The sequence below is a fragment of the Lissotriton vulgaris genome, chromosome 2_2, assembly GCF_964263255.1.
Source record: "Lissotriton vulgaris chromosome 2_2, aLisVul1.2, whole genome shotgun sequence".
Classification (NCBI taxonomy): Eukaryota; Metazoa; Chordata; class Amphibia; order Caudata; family Salamandridae; genus Lissotriton; species Lissotriton vulgaris.
This window is the reverse complement of record NC_141688.1, coordinates 196,477,728-196,494,564: the sequence shown is the minus strand read 5'-3', so window position 1 is coordinate 196,494,564 and position 16,837 is coordinate 196,477,728.

Sequence of the window (16,837 nt, the reverse complement as noted above, 5' to 3'; positions counted from 1 at the left end):
CTATGCCAGAATGAGTGAGGGTACTGGTGTGAACTGACAAGGAGAAAGGAACCAGCACAAACTGCAGAGTCTAATGAGAATGCTCTTCTAATGTCTCTCTATGCACAACCGGAAGCACTTCTGTCCTACAGTCAACATCTTGCATCGGGAACCCACAGGCGCTAAAAGGCTGCAGAATCCATCTTGGAATAGGAGAATCTTCCTGTTCGTATTAGCCTTGGCAGACATCAGGGAGTCCAACATGCTGGAAAAATGGCAAAGAGCCACCAGATTGCCCTTGCTGTGTCAGAGGATTGGGCCATGATTGTGAGACAGGCTCATGTTAATACCTTATTAAATATCTTCCTCCTGTGCTTACTGGGTGTATTGAGGCCTCTCAACTGAACACACCTGCTGCCCAGTCTGAGTGCAATCAGCATCATATGCGCCCTAAAACGGCCCACTCTGCATGCCATATCATTCCCTGCATTGAATCTTGTAAGTGCAATCTAGCTTATGTCTGTCTGCATGCTTGTGCTCATCCTTTCATTAATTTCCTGTCCATCCCCTGTTTTCATGTTCTGTGATGCCTTTGCACCCTAGCTACCTGTTTTTACAGCCATTATCATTTTGCTCAATAACCCTCCCGCCTGTTCCATTTATATTATCTGCCCTGCAATCATGCGTCTAAGCTGCCTTATTTCATGCCTCAGGGCTACATTCACTTACATCCGACGCCATGCACCCCTGCACCATATCTCCATAATATAATGTTTTCATTTCTCCTCGTTTTTTCCTCTTTCAAGGCGTGCTGCATTCTACAGCATGCATTGAAAGAGTAAAATGCCTGGAGTGATTGTTTTTGTACCGGAAGGTGCCCATTCCTGCACAAAAACAATCTCCCCACGACGCAGACATCCTTGCACCATCCTTGCACAATGGTGCAAGGTTGCCTGCGCCAGCGCATGGCTACCGTTTGTGTGTCAGCGCAGGGGGAAGCACAGAGATGCGACATATTCTTGTAAATATGTAGCATCCCTGTGCTTCGGAAGTGCCGCAGCGTGGCGCAGCCAAAGGGCTTGCGGTGCCACGCTGCGGCAATTCCTTGTAGATCTGCCCCTTAGTGTGAAAGAAAAGTAAGGGAAACGATACTGATGAGATGAAACCTTTCGTCACCATTGCATTGCAATAGCCAATTTCAAGATACAAGAATCGCATCAGTTGTCCAAGCCTCTATATGCGAGCAACAGGATCCAGCGAAAACCATTAGCAACTGGTCCTGTTTTCCCACCAGGTTTGTTATGGAATTTATCAGTATTCAAAGGAGAAACATCTTTAGTTATGTTGGACGTCACCCCAAATTCAAAATGATAAAATCCTTGAAAACTGATAAAAAATGATGTTACTATTCCGTGATTCAGAAAGTCGTCTGATCACCCTATCTAGCCTTAAAATGAAAGAAAAATAAACAGGGTCACTTTAAGAGTATATCTCCTCGAGTCCATTTCTGAGATTCCTCACATCTCTTTCAGGACAGTTTGACTCCATTCCTGAGGCTAGGAGAAGGTCTTTGCCTAGTTTCACCAGCTGTCAAAAAAATATCACAAGGATAAAGACAAAACATCCTTGAAAATATATTTTCTCACCTCCAAAAGATATACACTTGGAAGAAAGCCTGTAAAAATAAAAGTCTGACGAGTTCGGTGTTATTCTAGCAAGACTGCCTGTTGATCTAAGATTTCTGCTGTTTTACAGGAGGCAGGTTCCATTTTTTATGCTGCTCAGAATGACGTACAGTCAACTGCTAAGGCACACGCTGACTGTAAAAAGTAGACAAGTCAGCTCTTTTCATAAATAGACACATCTGATTCGTCAAGAGACCGAGTACCCAAGGGATTAGAGAGGATATTGACAAACTATAAGTAAACAAACTTCTCATAATGCATCTATGCCTCTAACGCCCCGATAATTATTGTAGGGTTAAGCTGTCTCTTCTAGGTGATAGGGAGGAACAGTGCAGAGGGAGATAAACAGAATCTAATCAGTGGAAGCGGTGTTGCGCAGCGGCCAGGGTACCTGACCTTGGACCACAGGGTTCACGATTCAATCCCTGGCTCCTATGGCAGGTTAGCCCAGCACCATCTGACATTAGGCCATTAGCTAGCTTAATCTTCACCACGGCCCCCAGCGCCATGACACCTCTCCGGAGGTATCTGTGGTGCTTTACAAATGCTAGTTTACAGAGGTACAAGGGAACCCAGTAAGTAATTAAGGGCCTTGAGTAGCAATTTGAGTAACAACAGTGGTTCTTAAACAGACTTTTTGGAACATTTGAATAAAATATAGCCTGCAATGAGTCCTATATTCATTAGTGTCCAGCCGGACAGAAAATTTTAATCGATTGAGTGTATAAAAGAGTATTCAAAAAGCACCAAACAATACAGTGGAATACAATCCTGCATCCGGTACACAAGAAAGTAACAAACAAAAACAAATAAACATAAGGTTTATCTGGCAACAAGTAGAAGGAATCTTCTGGTCAATGATAATACATAAACAAGCTATCCAAGATAGTTAACACACTGATAGAACACATTGGTTGACTGTGTGAAACTATGCAAGGGTTCAACGGCGTTTCGATCCCTTTGAACGTATAATGGGATCATCATCAGGACTGTTGTAATCACATGCCTGAATTTAATATCTGCTTGTGGGGGAAGGGGGAAAAAGGCAGGGATAATGTTTCAAGGAAGGAAAGATTCAGCCTTTAGAAACACATGTGTATTGCAATTGACCCTGCAATCTGAGGAAGGCCTGCGTATTTCAGAACGTGCACATGTGCATGGTGGAAAGTAAAGGTTAAAAAGCAAGGATCGTGTAAGTTAATGCCTAATAAGAGATGTTAAAACAGTATCAAATAGGTGCGAGAGGGCCGCAAAGGCCAGCCGTTTACTTAGGTTCCGAGAGAGCCTCCTGGACGTCGGTGTCTTAATACGGGGATATCAAAATGTCAGGACCAGGAACGATAATCTAATGGGGTGGGCGTCTAAGAAGAGCGATGATTGCAAGTGGGGAGAACATGGCATAGGAGGCCCGGTAGTTACCTTCCTCAAGCTAGGAAAGGCAAAAGTAATTGCCGCTTACCTTGCAACCGGCAGCAGTGGCCGTGTTTCGCTTTCATAATGGCGCGAACAAGCTGATCTAACTAGGGGGAGGGTCCAAGAGCTCTTATATAGTGATGCAGGTAATGAACAATTACGGCGGCCATGTTAGGTGAGTGCGGTGGAATGGACAGTGGTGAAAAGAGCCTAAGTTGCAGCTGTGACGGGCGGGGGGTGCAGGGAGATGATTAGTGTGAAATGAAAAATGAAAAATAAATTAAAGATCAAGAAGAGTATAAGGTGTGTGAAACCACATAGGTCTAGTGCATTGCATTTATACATAATGATAAGAGGGCAATGCGGCAGACAATCAGAACAATGATTAGGATTGGCGCAATGACTTGGTGGAGGTAGCAACAAGGAGTGGAATTCAATGTATTACATAGCACACAAGCCAAGGGAGGGTACAAAGAATACAAATTACAGTCATAGTCATGCACAGTAGTGGAAAAAAGGAGACAAGCAATCATTAGGCATACAAGTGGATAACTTTTCATGAGGTTAATGACAGGAGCCCATTGAATGTGTACCAGGATACAAGTGCTGTAATCAGGAGGCCACAATTAAAGAAGTGAGGTGCAATCCTCAGTTCAATTGAGTCCAGTTCTGATGCTGTCAAAGCGGATTATCAATTTCAATTCCTCCTTATTGGAAAGAAGAGGCATTTCGCCACCTCGTGGGAGCAGTTGAGTGCATTTAGAACAGTCCATTGAATGCCATCCTCATTGTGACCAGCCTGTGCAAAATGTTCCACCAGTGGTGCATTCGGAGTTTTGCACCGGACTCTGCTTCTGTGTTGGCCAATCCGGGTCTTTACTTTCTGGGACATCTGGCCGATGTATACTTTGGGGCAGGGGCACTGAATCAAAAAATAACATTGCATGTGTTGCAGTTGGAGATGTGCGACAATTAAATGTGACATTATTGAAGGTGAAGGATTTGCCTTCCATGAATTCACATACATTCCAAGCACCACATTTATAATGACTGATTAAGGGAGCCAGACCCCAATGGGCATTAAGGGTGGAGTGCAGTGCAGGGTTGGGAAGTGCCGCTCTCACTAGATGGTCTTTCAGATTGGAACTTTTGCGAAATGCGAATATGGGGCGTTCGATGTCAAGAGACCCGGCATTTAGTAGTGGCCAGTGTCTAAGTATTGATTTGCGAAGTGGGTTGGAAATAGGGGAGAATGTCGTCACACATGCAATTCTATTCGCCTGGTCTTTCATTTTTGGCCAAGCAGTACCTCCCTCGGGCAGTACCAAGCTCTTTTAAGCGCATTATGTACAAGCCTCTTTGGATAACCTCGATCCTTCTGTTTAGCGGACAGAGTGGTGGCTTCTCGAAAGTAGTCCTCCTTAGCGTAACAATTACGTCTAATTCTCAGAAATTGGGAATATGGCAGTGAGTCCCTGAGAGCTCTTGGGTGTTTTTGTAGTAGATTGAATAGCGTTAGTTCTAGTCTTTTTTCTGGGACTGAAGTCTGTTAGCTATATTGTTCCGATCATGTGACTGGCTTATTAACCAATAGTAAGGCGAGTTGTGATCGGACACAGAAACGCGGAGAGCGTCCAGTCCGTTTGATATCGGTGAAGCGTGGACCCCTTAGAAAGTTGAAAACCTGGCGCCTTGTTAATACTGAACTCAAGGTTAGTGCGATTGGAATTTAGATGCAAGAGCGTTATTAACAACGAGTTTTAAACTTGTGAGATTTAAGGAGTACTGGGGCATATTATCAAGGGGGTTTATCTCTGCTTTTTTGGCTTTAAAAGCCAAGAAAGCGGAGATAAAATTATCTCCCTATTACCTAGCTGTCGCTAACACCAGTTAGCGACAGCTAGTAGGAGATAGCGACCATCTTTGGCCCCACTTTGCATGTCAGTGATATTTATCACTAATGACATGCAAAGTGGGCGTGCCAAGATGTTAGCGACTGGAAACAGTCGCTACCATCGCTATCTCCTATTACCAACTTTTGGAGATATTCACGCTAAGCGCGAATATCTCCAAAAGCTAACACCTGCCCTGAGCAGTTCTTAGCCATGTTATCCAATGGGAGGTGGATAACATGGCTAAGAGTATTAGCTCGGTAATGCATGAATATCGCTGACTTTTCAGCGATATTCATGCATTGTGGCCGATTTTTATCGCATTTGCGATAAACCTTGATAATACCAAGGTTTATCTGCGATAAAAATCGCCGCAGCTCAGCGGTAAATTTTTGTCTCTAACCAAGCAATAGCGACAGTTATCGCTATTGCTTGGTAATATGCCCCACTGTTGTTTAGTTTAGGCTTCTATCAACCGCGATACGAACAGGGACTTCTTAGGAACTTGGCTACCTCAGAGAGTTGAAAACCTGGCGTCTTGCTAACATTGAAGAAAGGTTAGTGTGATTGAAAGTAAGACGATAGAACGGTATTTCCAACTAATTTTAGACTTGAAAGGCTAATGGAGTATTGTGGTTTCTTTTAGGTTTTAACTTTCGCGATGCGAACTGGGATTTCATGTGAGTATTTCTCTTTGTACTATTGGGTTTTTTTTTGGCTCTCACATATAACATGGTTGAGCATGAATTCACCCGTTTTTTCAATGCACTCGTCTTTTCAAAGCACTCGTTTTTGACTTGTTTTTACATTACTAATACACAATGAGTATTATCTACATTTACGAATTGTCACGATCAAAAATACATATAAATACTTTTTCTGAATTTACAGTGCTACTCCCTAAAGAAGGGCATCCTAAAGCCCGAAATGCATTAGAGTGAATGATGCAATGAGAATATTTTTGAAAATGTCTGATTTTTGACATAGGAGGAGATTGAAAGTGTGCCTTTTGGTATGCGACTAATGATACATTGGAAGCACATATAAAGTTCCTACAATCCGCCATAGAGCAGTGTGATTGCACGCCTACCAATACCATGTAACAAAAACACCTGTAGTGGTCATGGCTGGTTCAGCATACTCTTGGCTCCACAGCCACAATAGCTGCTACCAAAGTGCTCTGGACCCTAATAGCCAGTTCCATAGAACTGTACGTCAGTAACTGCACCTTATGTTTCTCATATCTCTCTCTGAAGTCCTCACAACCAAACACCCACCTCCATCCATGCACCCAAGGCATGATGGTTAGCAATCCCATGAAATGCCGGGAGCACCTACAGCAGTAATACATGCCTATTCAGGAGAGGCCATAGTATTTGTGTAGCAGCATATTACAGCTCACATTGTGGCATGCCCAGGTGTACCATCTCCAGAGGGGCCAAAAACGTATGCAAGGCCACTCTCTTCCTCCCAGCGCCCTAGATCAAGTTGGAAAGAAGTGAGTCCAATTCCCGAAAGAACCACTAGGGTAAGGAGACAGGCAGGGCAGAGAAATGATAAAGTAACTGAGGTAATACCAGCATCTTTGCAATGGGCACCCTGCCAATAGGGGAGAGCGGTATAGTGTTCCATAACATCTGAGCGGCGAGTCCCTGCCCGGGCCCAGCCCAGATTGTCATCAACCAGATTCCGCTCCCCATGGTAAAAATGAACTACGAGGTAATAGAGGGGGTTATGACCACGTAAGGGGAAAAGACAGAACTTAGACCAATTCAACCTCAAGCCAGTGGCCCAACCAAAATCATCTCACGTCTCCCTCACCCCAGGCAATTAACGCCAAAAATCCCAGAGAAAAAGAGAAAGCGTTGTACGGATAGAGCGAAATCACCTTCCAGAAGATGCCACTCTGTAAGCTCTATTGCCGGCTTCACAGGCAGAATAGGCCCGCCAGCATCTCCAAAGCCAGGGCGAAGATGAGTGTAGATAGTAGACACTCCTGTTGAGTGCCCAGATGTACCCGAAATGGTGCAGAGATTTCCCTGGTGGTATGCACTCTAGCAACTGGTTCTGTATATATGAGATTCACTGCAATATCTCCGTACCCAGACTCATGCGCCACTACACCCACACTAGTAAGGCCAACCTGGAAAGTCAAAGGCCTTTTCAATGTTCCACTAAAGGGCCACACCCTAGAGCACCTCAAGCGGCTGCTCATCCACAAGGCAAAACAGACGGCCGAGAGTGAGGAACTAATTTCTCCTGTAAATAGAGCCATTCTGGTCCGGGAGGACTGGACTGACAATGTGCTGCAGCAGTCGATATGCAAAAATCTTCCCTAGGACTTTACAGCCTGTGTTGAGCAGAGAAAGCCGATAAGAGCATAGCTCCAATGGATCCCTATCCGACTTAGGTAGTACCACAATCAGTGTCCCCTACAAGGAATTTGGAAGAACGCCTACAGACGTAGTCAATCGACCCAACTGCAGGCGCTTCAGGGCAAGCATGGCCCAATTCACTGAGTAAAACTCCCCCGGGAGCCCGTTCGTCCCCCGGGTCTTATTATGCATCATCTGGTCCAGTGCTAGATAGACCTCAGCAAGCATTAATGGATTGTAAAGGACCCACCAAAGGAGGGTTCAAGGCATAGAATCAGTAAACCATCCAAGTACGCTGATAGCGCGAGCTCTCCATTCCTAGAATCCTCCAGATAAAGAGTGATGTAATAATCAAAGAAGTCCACGCTAATGGATGAATGAGATGTCCAAATGTCATCTGTCAGGGACATAATAGCCGCTCCGACCACTGCCGAAATGTCAATACACGCCTGCCTTATCACCCTCTACATGTTGGCAAGCAATATATTTCTGCGTAGGTCAGCCTCCCCAACCTATCTACCAGGGACCTGTGGTCTGCCCTGAGTAAGGTTACTACATCCAGTCAACTACTTCCAACCCCCATTTGAATCTCAGCCACACAGATAACAGCCACTGTTACCATCAGTTCACTCCAGATTTGGTTCTAATGCAATAACTTCGCAATACCTCCTTAAAGGCATCCCACTTCACCTCCTTGTCAACAAGGTATCTTTGTTAAGCTCAAAGTACTGCAGAACGTGTGTGCCCACACTTACGAAACACATTGCCTTGGAGTTCATGAGTCGGTAGCCTTCATATGGGACTCGAGGTCTGATGCCTACCTCAACTCAACAGCACCAGAAGAGGATTATAGTCCCATAACATGCAGCCCAAATATTCAGCCCACCCAACGAAGGGGGTCATTGCTGAGGAAGAGATCAATTCTTGTATGGAGCTGGTGGGTATGGGAGAAATGAGAGTACTCCCATGCAAAGGGGTTCAGAGTATGAGACATCCTGGAGTCTACTATTTGTCAGCCAATCTGCAAAGCAGTGTGTAGTACAGGTAGAAGCGTGTCAGGTAGCAGGGGATAGGGCCCATCCATGTGAAGGGAATGTACACAATTAACCCCCCACAACCCCAACGCTCAGCGCGGGTAAGTCATGGATCTTTGCTAGCAATAGGGTCTCCTGTAAATAGAACTGACCTGTATTCAGTGCATAGAGCGCCACCAGAGCGAATGGCACACCATCTAACTGCCCCTCAGCTACCACATGTCGCCCCTCAGGGTCCCCCCTATGGAGCACAATCTGAAAGGGTACCATGATTGTCAGCCAGATCAACACCCCCTGAGTGTATGCTGAGTTGACAGTACACATCACCTGACCACTCCAGCGGCTATGCAAGCTCAACAGCTCCACTGACGTCTTAGACGACTGCAGCAGGTGTATTCCTACCTGAAGAGCAGACACATTTACATAGCATACCTGAACACTTCTAGAGGTATGCTATGTACATATGTCTGCTCTTTAGGTAGGAATGCTCTGCTGGAGTCGTCTAAGAGTTCCCTTTCCTGCACATTCTAGGATGAAAAATTGTAGGTAGGAAGAGAACCAGCAACTCCCGATGCCATAGATAAATCTCCAAAGCATCCCCCTCCTCCAACCCATCCCCCCATCTATAGCTCCCCTACCCAACCCCCTCTGACAATACACGAGCAATCCTTCACAGGCAAGAAAGCGTAACAGAACATCAACCCCAACTTCCTTCCCCAAGTCAAAGCAAACAAGCCCCAGACTAATAAGAAGCCATAAAACAAAACAAATCCCCCAATGTCAGGGTTGGAGATACAGCAGTCGTAAAAGTGTGAGGAGCCAGGCCTGCCCACCACAGTACAGTCAAGTGAGACAGTTACAAAAAACCCAGATAAAAGGCCTTAGCTCAGATCACTCGATAAGCAGTCTTCGAGGTAAGAGCCTTGCCTGCTCGTAACTCAGGAGGAATGTCAACCAGGGCGCATGTCTGCTCCCCTTCTAATTCTTCTTTGCGTAACACTTTTCCTCCTAAGAGTGATGGGTATGCCCAGATGTGGCTCCCTTGCTCACTGTGCCACTGGAGTCAAGCTATCCAGGCTGATGAAGGGTAATACCCAGAAACCGGTCCTAGGATGCTTGTTTCTGGTCCATGGAGGACCTGGCTTGGCAGCTTGGTCTGGACTGTTCCAATGAGGCACAGGGTCAAGACTGATTTGCGTATGGCTGGGTACAAACTGGGGTGGCATGGTGAGCAGAAGAACAATGGATTTAACCCAGATCTCTTGACTAGGGGTGACTGTATGATTTATTCAGCATTCCGTCCATCATTTGTTTGCGTAGCCCCTTCTCATGAGGACATGGGCTGCGCAGGTGAGCCAGTGGTAGTGCTATGTGGGATTCCAGCTCAGCCACCGCCAGAGCCCGCCCCTTTGTGGCCTGCTATTCTATTGTCCTGCCCCTGGGTAAGCTATTGCGCCGGCGTCAGAGAGGGGGCACCGCTGATGTCTTTTGCCAGTGTCCGCTGTATCCTACGAGTGGTGCCAGAGTCCGGGACTCGTAGCTTGACTGGTACCAACAAGGAGCAAAATTGTATTTATTTATTTTTGTGCTCCCTGCATCCCAACTACTAGATCCCCCAGCCCCCCAACTGGGGCAAGTGAGTCATCACAAGCTTGGGAGCCACAACCAGAAGGGTAGATTCGTTTTATTTCTTTGCAGCTTTGCACACTCCTAATTTAGTTGAATTCAGTAGATACTTGTTTTGAAATGAGTGCTAATCATTGTGTCTTATTATTCTTTTCCAAGTTGGTAAGGTAAGTTGTCAATTCCCATCTTCATATTTTTAAGCTCAGCCTTCTTGATTCATGGGCACACATGAAGGGAGCTCTGATTTGCGTGTCCCAGGATAAGTGACTATTTGTGATTCTGGTGCCCTTAATTCCCTAATAACAAAGATTTTTTACGCCCTGTTTGATTTGCGGCTCCTTGTGGTGATTGGTATCTGGCTGCTGCATGCAGTGGCTTTAATGGAGCACCCCTGAAGCTGGGAATAAAAGTACCAAAAAAACTAAGGAGATCTGAGAGCCTGAACTGTGTCAAACAATACAGTTCTTCGGTAACTGGAAAAAGGTTGGCAGAGTGCAGAATATTTCTGAAGATAATTTTGTCTGTATAAGATATCTTTCTGTCCCGCAGTGTCAAATGACACATTGTGCGCACAGCAGATCTGGGCTGCCTTTCCCACGGAATATACCTCACGCAGGAATTCACGAGGTGAAATTCTTGGCACGGCGTCACGAAGGTTTTTTTTCTTTCTTCTGTGCCTCAAAACTGTCTGTGTGCGCGCAGGTTATGGGAAACAGCTTTTTCTGCATCGTGTGTCCAGGCCCTGAATGCTCGCTTTCACGCGTTTATAGAGACAACCTTCAGAGCTGTGCTTGTTTACTTTTTCCCAGAGAGGGTTTTTCCTAGCAAATAGACAGACCACAGGGCTCCTCCTACGTCGTAGCCACAAAACTGGAAAAAAAGAGATTTTAGAGAACATTTCTGCCCTTTTGATTTGAACTTCCCGTTAGTTGGGCTAGGGTGTGTTTTCCATGTGATAGGTAAGATCATTTTAATATGGCAAACGGAAATTGCATTTTTTAAATCATCATTAGGGGTGTCGTCCAGACCAAGTGGATACATTATCGCTTAAAGCAGAGATACTGAGTATTATTTGGATAGGGAATGACCACATTATTCAGGAGTCTTGACTGAAATATGAGGCAAGGAAATGAAAATTATGTGGCACAATGTGGCACATTTTTTGATAGCATTACTACATTATTTTCCTCTTTTTCACTGTCTGGGCAACGATTTCACCTCATTAGTACCAGTCACTTCAGTACCGAAATACAGTACAAGGCAATTGGAGGATGACCCGTCTGCCTTTGCGAATGGCTTTGTAGGGTCCAGGGACACTAGTTGGTATATTTTTAGTAACCTTTGAACAATTTGAACTAAAAATATTTCTTTAGTTAAAATCTGAAGATTATGCTGCAGATGATAGATTATGTGACAAATGTGGAAAATCCATAATTATGCAGAAAACTAAGCGACCACAGAATCAGATAATTACTGTAGCCCTCGTACAAGTACCTTGCTATAAGCTGGCACCAGCCTAAAATCCCTCTGCTTGTGTTAGTAGAGCCAGTTCCTGACTTGGTGCTGGTGGCTGGCATTAGCGTTCAGAATGAGCATGTCTCGGTTGGGTGCAGCCTGAGATAGGCCCTGGGAATCAAGATTTGTAAAGTTGTGAGGCGGGTCCTTACTCAGGCAATGTCATGGTTGGAAATGAGTACTGAAAAACACTCTGGGGTACCGCTAACAAGCTCAAAATGTTTTTTTGCCAATTAACTTTCTAGCGCAAAATTTGTCTTGTGTTGGGCAGTACACTACAAGCAACGAAAATCAGCGTATTGCATTGCTTTGCATTACTTAGCACCAAGGGGGCGTTACATTGGTGGTACATGTGCGTTCCCATGCACCACACATGCCCTTTGATGCAAAACCGTATCTGCAAACAATTGTAGACAGGGTTTAGCACCAACAGTTAACGCCATCTGAAAGGAGGCATTAAGAGGAGAAATGTTTTCATTTCTCCTTTCTTTTCCTTCTTTGCATATGTGCTGCACTTTTCATCACACTTACAAAGTGGGGAAAGTGTTTGAACTTGCCTAGGCATAGTATTTTGCGCAGGAAGGATACCCTTCCTCTACTAAACCTATGCTAGATTCAGGCACTCACTGTGTCGCTATGACGCTAAGGTGTGTGCCTGGCGCACGGCAGCTAAAATCAGTGTTGGCGCTAGAAAAAGGGGAGGAAAGAGCCATATGTCTGTAGATATGGCGCTCTCCTGCTTCCTCTCTGTCACACAGCGCAGCCTCTTTGGGTGCCTTGCTGCAGGTCTTTTTTGAAAATCTGTCCCATAGTTTTACTTTTCCCATTGTGCCAAAAGTATGGCATCAACAAATTCCAGGATGATTGGCACTTCAGAGCAAACTGCAGCACTTTAATGCTGCTCTTTAATGTCAAATAAAATGTGTTTCAATGTTGTCAATTTCACCTATCGAATGAAAGCAGGGTGTGCCCCGTTGATGGTCGGTCGGCTCCCTATTGGCTATAGAATGCATAAAGCAAAGGACATGCTGTGCTCCTTAGTATGGCAGTGCCAGCTTTCTCAGTATTGACAGGAGACCATGTTTCCAATATATGTGTTGGCTTTGAAAATATATAAATTAATAGCATTATTATTCACAAAGCCAATAGCTTACACTTTCCTAATGCGAGTCCTATTGGCTATGGCAATGCTTGTTGGTAGCAAGCAAGGACAGTGCTGCTGTGGTGCAGAGTGATGATGTGGTTTGGCTGAGTGATGATGTGGTAGGGCTGAGTGATGTGGTGGTGCCACGGAGTGATGTGGTGGTGCCCCTGAGTGATGTGGTGGTGTTCCTGAGTGATGTGGTGGTGTTCCTGAGTGCTGTGGTGGTGTTCATGAGAAATTGTGGTGGTGTTCTTGGGTGATGTGGTAGTGACCCAGAGTGATGTGGTGGTTTACCCGAGTGATGTGGTGGTGTCCCCGAGTGATGTGGTGGTGTCCCCCAGTGATGTGGTGGTGTCCCCGAGTGATGTGGTGGTTTCCCTGAGTGATGTGGTGGTGTCCCTGAGTGATGTGGTGGTGTCCCTGAGTGATGTGGTGGTGTCCCTGAGTGATGTGGTGGTGTCCCCGAGTGATGTGGTGGTGTCCCTGAGTGATGTGATGGTGCCCCTGAGTGATGGAGGGTGGAGTTGAAGGGTGGAGTTGGAGGGTGGAGTTGGAGTTGGATTTGGAGAGTGGAGTTGGAGTTGGAGGGTGGAGTTGGGGGGTGGAGTTAGAGGGGGGAGTTGGAGTTGGAGGGTGGAGTTGGAGTTGGAGGGTGGAGTTGGATTTGGAATAGGAGGGTGGAGTTGGAGGGTGGAGTTGGAGGGTGGAGTTGGAGTTGGAGGGTGGAGTTGGAGGGTGGAGTTGGAGTTGGATTTGGAGGGTGGATTTGGAGGGTGGATTTAGAGGGTGGAGTTGGATTTGGAGGACCACAGTGTATAGAACGACATATGCTGTACAACAAATGGAATAGCCTTCTAAGTTTTAAGTTGCAGCATAGTTCTATTTGAACACGGAAAATAATCCCGAAAGCAACACTGATAAGTAAAACATAACATTGTCATCAAAACCAAAAATAGTATTCCCTATTACACACAGACATACTCTCTCGCCTATATGAAAAAAAATCTACGTGTAGGAAACAAATATATACATTAAATAGTGGTGCTTAATTAGAATAGATGCACAGCATCTTCATTAAAAAGCTACTGCGGTGCTTGCTTCGCAGCGAGTGTGTAAATCAGATTAATATGATCCCATAATATGAATGGATAGATGAGTCATTGTACATTTAGTGTAGACAGTTTTAGTGTAGACAGTGTGTCATTACTTGGTGGTGTTTACAGGTAATTCGTGAGTTAATTGTCAGGAAGGTCGCTTGTACACTTTTGTAGTTAATACATTTCCTTTTATGTAGAAGCTCTAGGGAGAGCGCAATGTCGCACTGGGCAGATTTCACATTTGTTTTACTTATCGATTCTGATTTTAGCCCCAGCTGGCTACACATTAAAAACAACACTGAAAATGAAAGATGCCAGAGAAAACAAGTCGGAGCCACAACTGTATGGACATGACCTTTGTGAGTGCTTCAGGAATTGTTAGGCACTAACAGCCCGCGAGTGGCGCGCAAAAATGATTTTTAAAAAAGCTCTGGCATTGCGCAGAGAGGGTGGGGGAGAGCATTCCTTTGAAGTCTGAAGCGCGATGATGTGAATGCCAAACTGAAAACCGATTCTGATTTCAGCCCCAGCTGGCTACACATTAAAACAACACTGATAATGAAAGATGCCCGAGAAAACAAGTCGGAGCCACAACTGTATGGACATGACTTTTGTGAGTGCTTCAGGGATTGTAAGGCACTAACAGCTCGCGTGTGGAGCGCAAAAATGATTTTAAAAAAAAGTTCTGGCATTACGCAGAGGGGGGCGGGGAAGAGCATTCCTTTGAAGTCTGAATCTCTCGGCATTGCTGTGGCGGGTGTGATGCGATGATGCTACAAATGGTGGTTTGTGACGTGGCTGGTGTGGTGGGGGCAGAGGAGCGGAAGGGATTCCTTTGAAGTCTGATGCTTCTGATACCTGGCTCGGGGAGCAAATAGGTACGAGGCTGATGGGTTTGACGTGCAGGCGCGTCTCATTCGAGTGCATCACATGAACTGGACGTAATCCGCACCTGGTAGAGATTTTGTTTTGGCTACTATATACTCTCCTATTAATCCCTGCGGGATATAATAGGCGAGACATAAAAACGACAAGACCCAAAATTCACTGACTTATTAAAGTAAAACCCTTGACTTCAAAGATGTTGCCCCACCGACAGGGCATGTTTGGTTGGATCTGCATTGCTGACTGTACCATTCTCTGACCTACGGACCCACAAGCAGCCATATTAATACCTCGTTGCGCATTTCTATGGCTAATGTGAGTGAAGTGAGGGTGGAGACTGGTTAACTGTGTGAATCTGCAGAGTAGTGGTTCATTCTTGTTAGCATGTTTGCATAAAGTGTTATTGTCACCAGTGCTCGCACTTTGCATATATGTGGTCCAGGAAAATTTGCAGCCTGTGCACTCTGACTGCTTTAGCTAGCCAGCACTGAATTCTCTACAGTACATAGAAATACACATTCCAGCACTCTGAAGAGAAGCTCCATTCAGCATAATGTATCAGGTTCAGTCCCAGCTAGCCTAATAGGTTGCTGTGGCCAAAGCCTCACCACTTTCCTGCCGCCATTGAGTGAATCATTAGTTAACCTATTATCCTGGACTTTGCTGTTGGCCTAGCTAATGCTGCCAGGCACCCTGCCGGTAGGCATGCAGCATAGCTAGACTGGAAACCATACTCATCTGTGGCAAGATGTTCAATCAGCCTGCACTATAGGAGTCTGCGATCGGCATGGCGCTGTGGGGACTTGGTTGGGTCTTGACAGCTCATCCCACAATGAAACCCGCCGCCTAGCCTGGAGCCAACCATGGAAATGTCAGACTTGCCGAATGGACAGTGCAGCTCTGAAGAGCAGATGAGCTGCAGCCCTCCTGTATGCAGTGTGAGTGCCAATAAAAAGTCTGCAGATTTACCTGAGCAAGGGGCAGAGAGAGCATCAACCCTTATATAATCAACACCCGCAACGACGCAACAACAAACTCCGGAATCGCACTTCCCACACAATTCCTTCCAATTGAATACTAGTGCACTACATCCAAAGTAGAAGATATTGCTTGATACTAATGCTGAGAAGAGATACAGAAAAAAAAGCCTCAAGACGGTGCACCCACAAAAAAGTCCACAGCTTCTTTTATATGTTGTCCGGTTGCGTTTTGAGAGAGGATGTGACGGTGAAAAGAGAGACATGGATTTAGGTGTTTTGATTGGTGAATAATATTCTTGCCCAATCCCAAATGGATGAAAATGTTGTCACAAACCAATAAAGTGGCATTCATCAGAATGGATTCTTTTTTAAATTTCCTGAAAAGAGACTTATTTGTCATATGTTCAAAAATAATTCCTGCTGAAGTTCAGTTAGGTGAACGAAACACGTTGGCTGTAATATTGCCTATGTTTTAAGAAAAGAAACTATAATATTCTCAATAAAGAAATTACCAACATAAAAGAGCATCAACTATAGATATATATATACATATATATATAGAGAGAGAGATCTATTTATGCACTCAATCCTACTCATGAGTGTCACTTAAAATTCGGTTTAGAGGTGTAACCTATAAATTTAAAAAGAAATACCCAGTCAAAACATTTATATATATATGTTTATGGAGTTTTATATAGCGGTGAACTTGACTCAAAGGTAACGGGTATCAGAGCGCTTTACACGAGCACCAGTTGCCTTACATGAGGACACATTATTTTTGTTAGGCACGGGGAGATGAAGTGATTTGCCCAGAATCAAAGGATGTTGCACGTCCTTGCTGAGACTCGAACCTGGTACCCCAGATTTAAGGTCGACCGCCCTAGCCGCTAGGCCAACTCTCTCTCCTAAATATTTGTGCATACATGATCCATTGTTGAAGCTGCAAGGTACCAAAGATGCAACAAATCCATTCTAATTGCACTCATTCGTGGGAGCAGCCCCACATGTAAAAACTTTACTTGACTGATTAAGTAAATTAAGTGGTCATGGGAAGCTACTTACAACTATTAATTGGTCTGCTGAGCACTACTGAGATAAACTATGAAGTAGAGAGGACCAGGTCCAGGTTGCAACAAGAGTAGATTATTACCATGTGACCTAATCAGGTCTACCAAAACCACAGTGACAGATCAATGCAGAACCAGCAGCGAG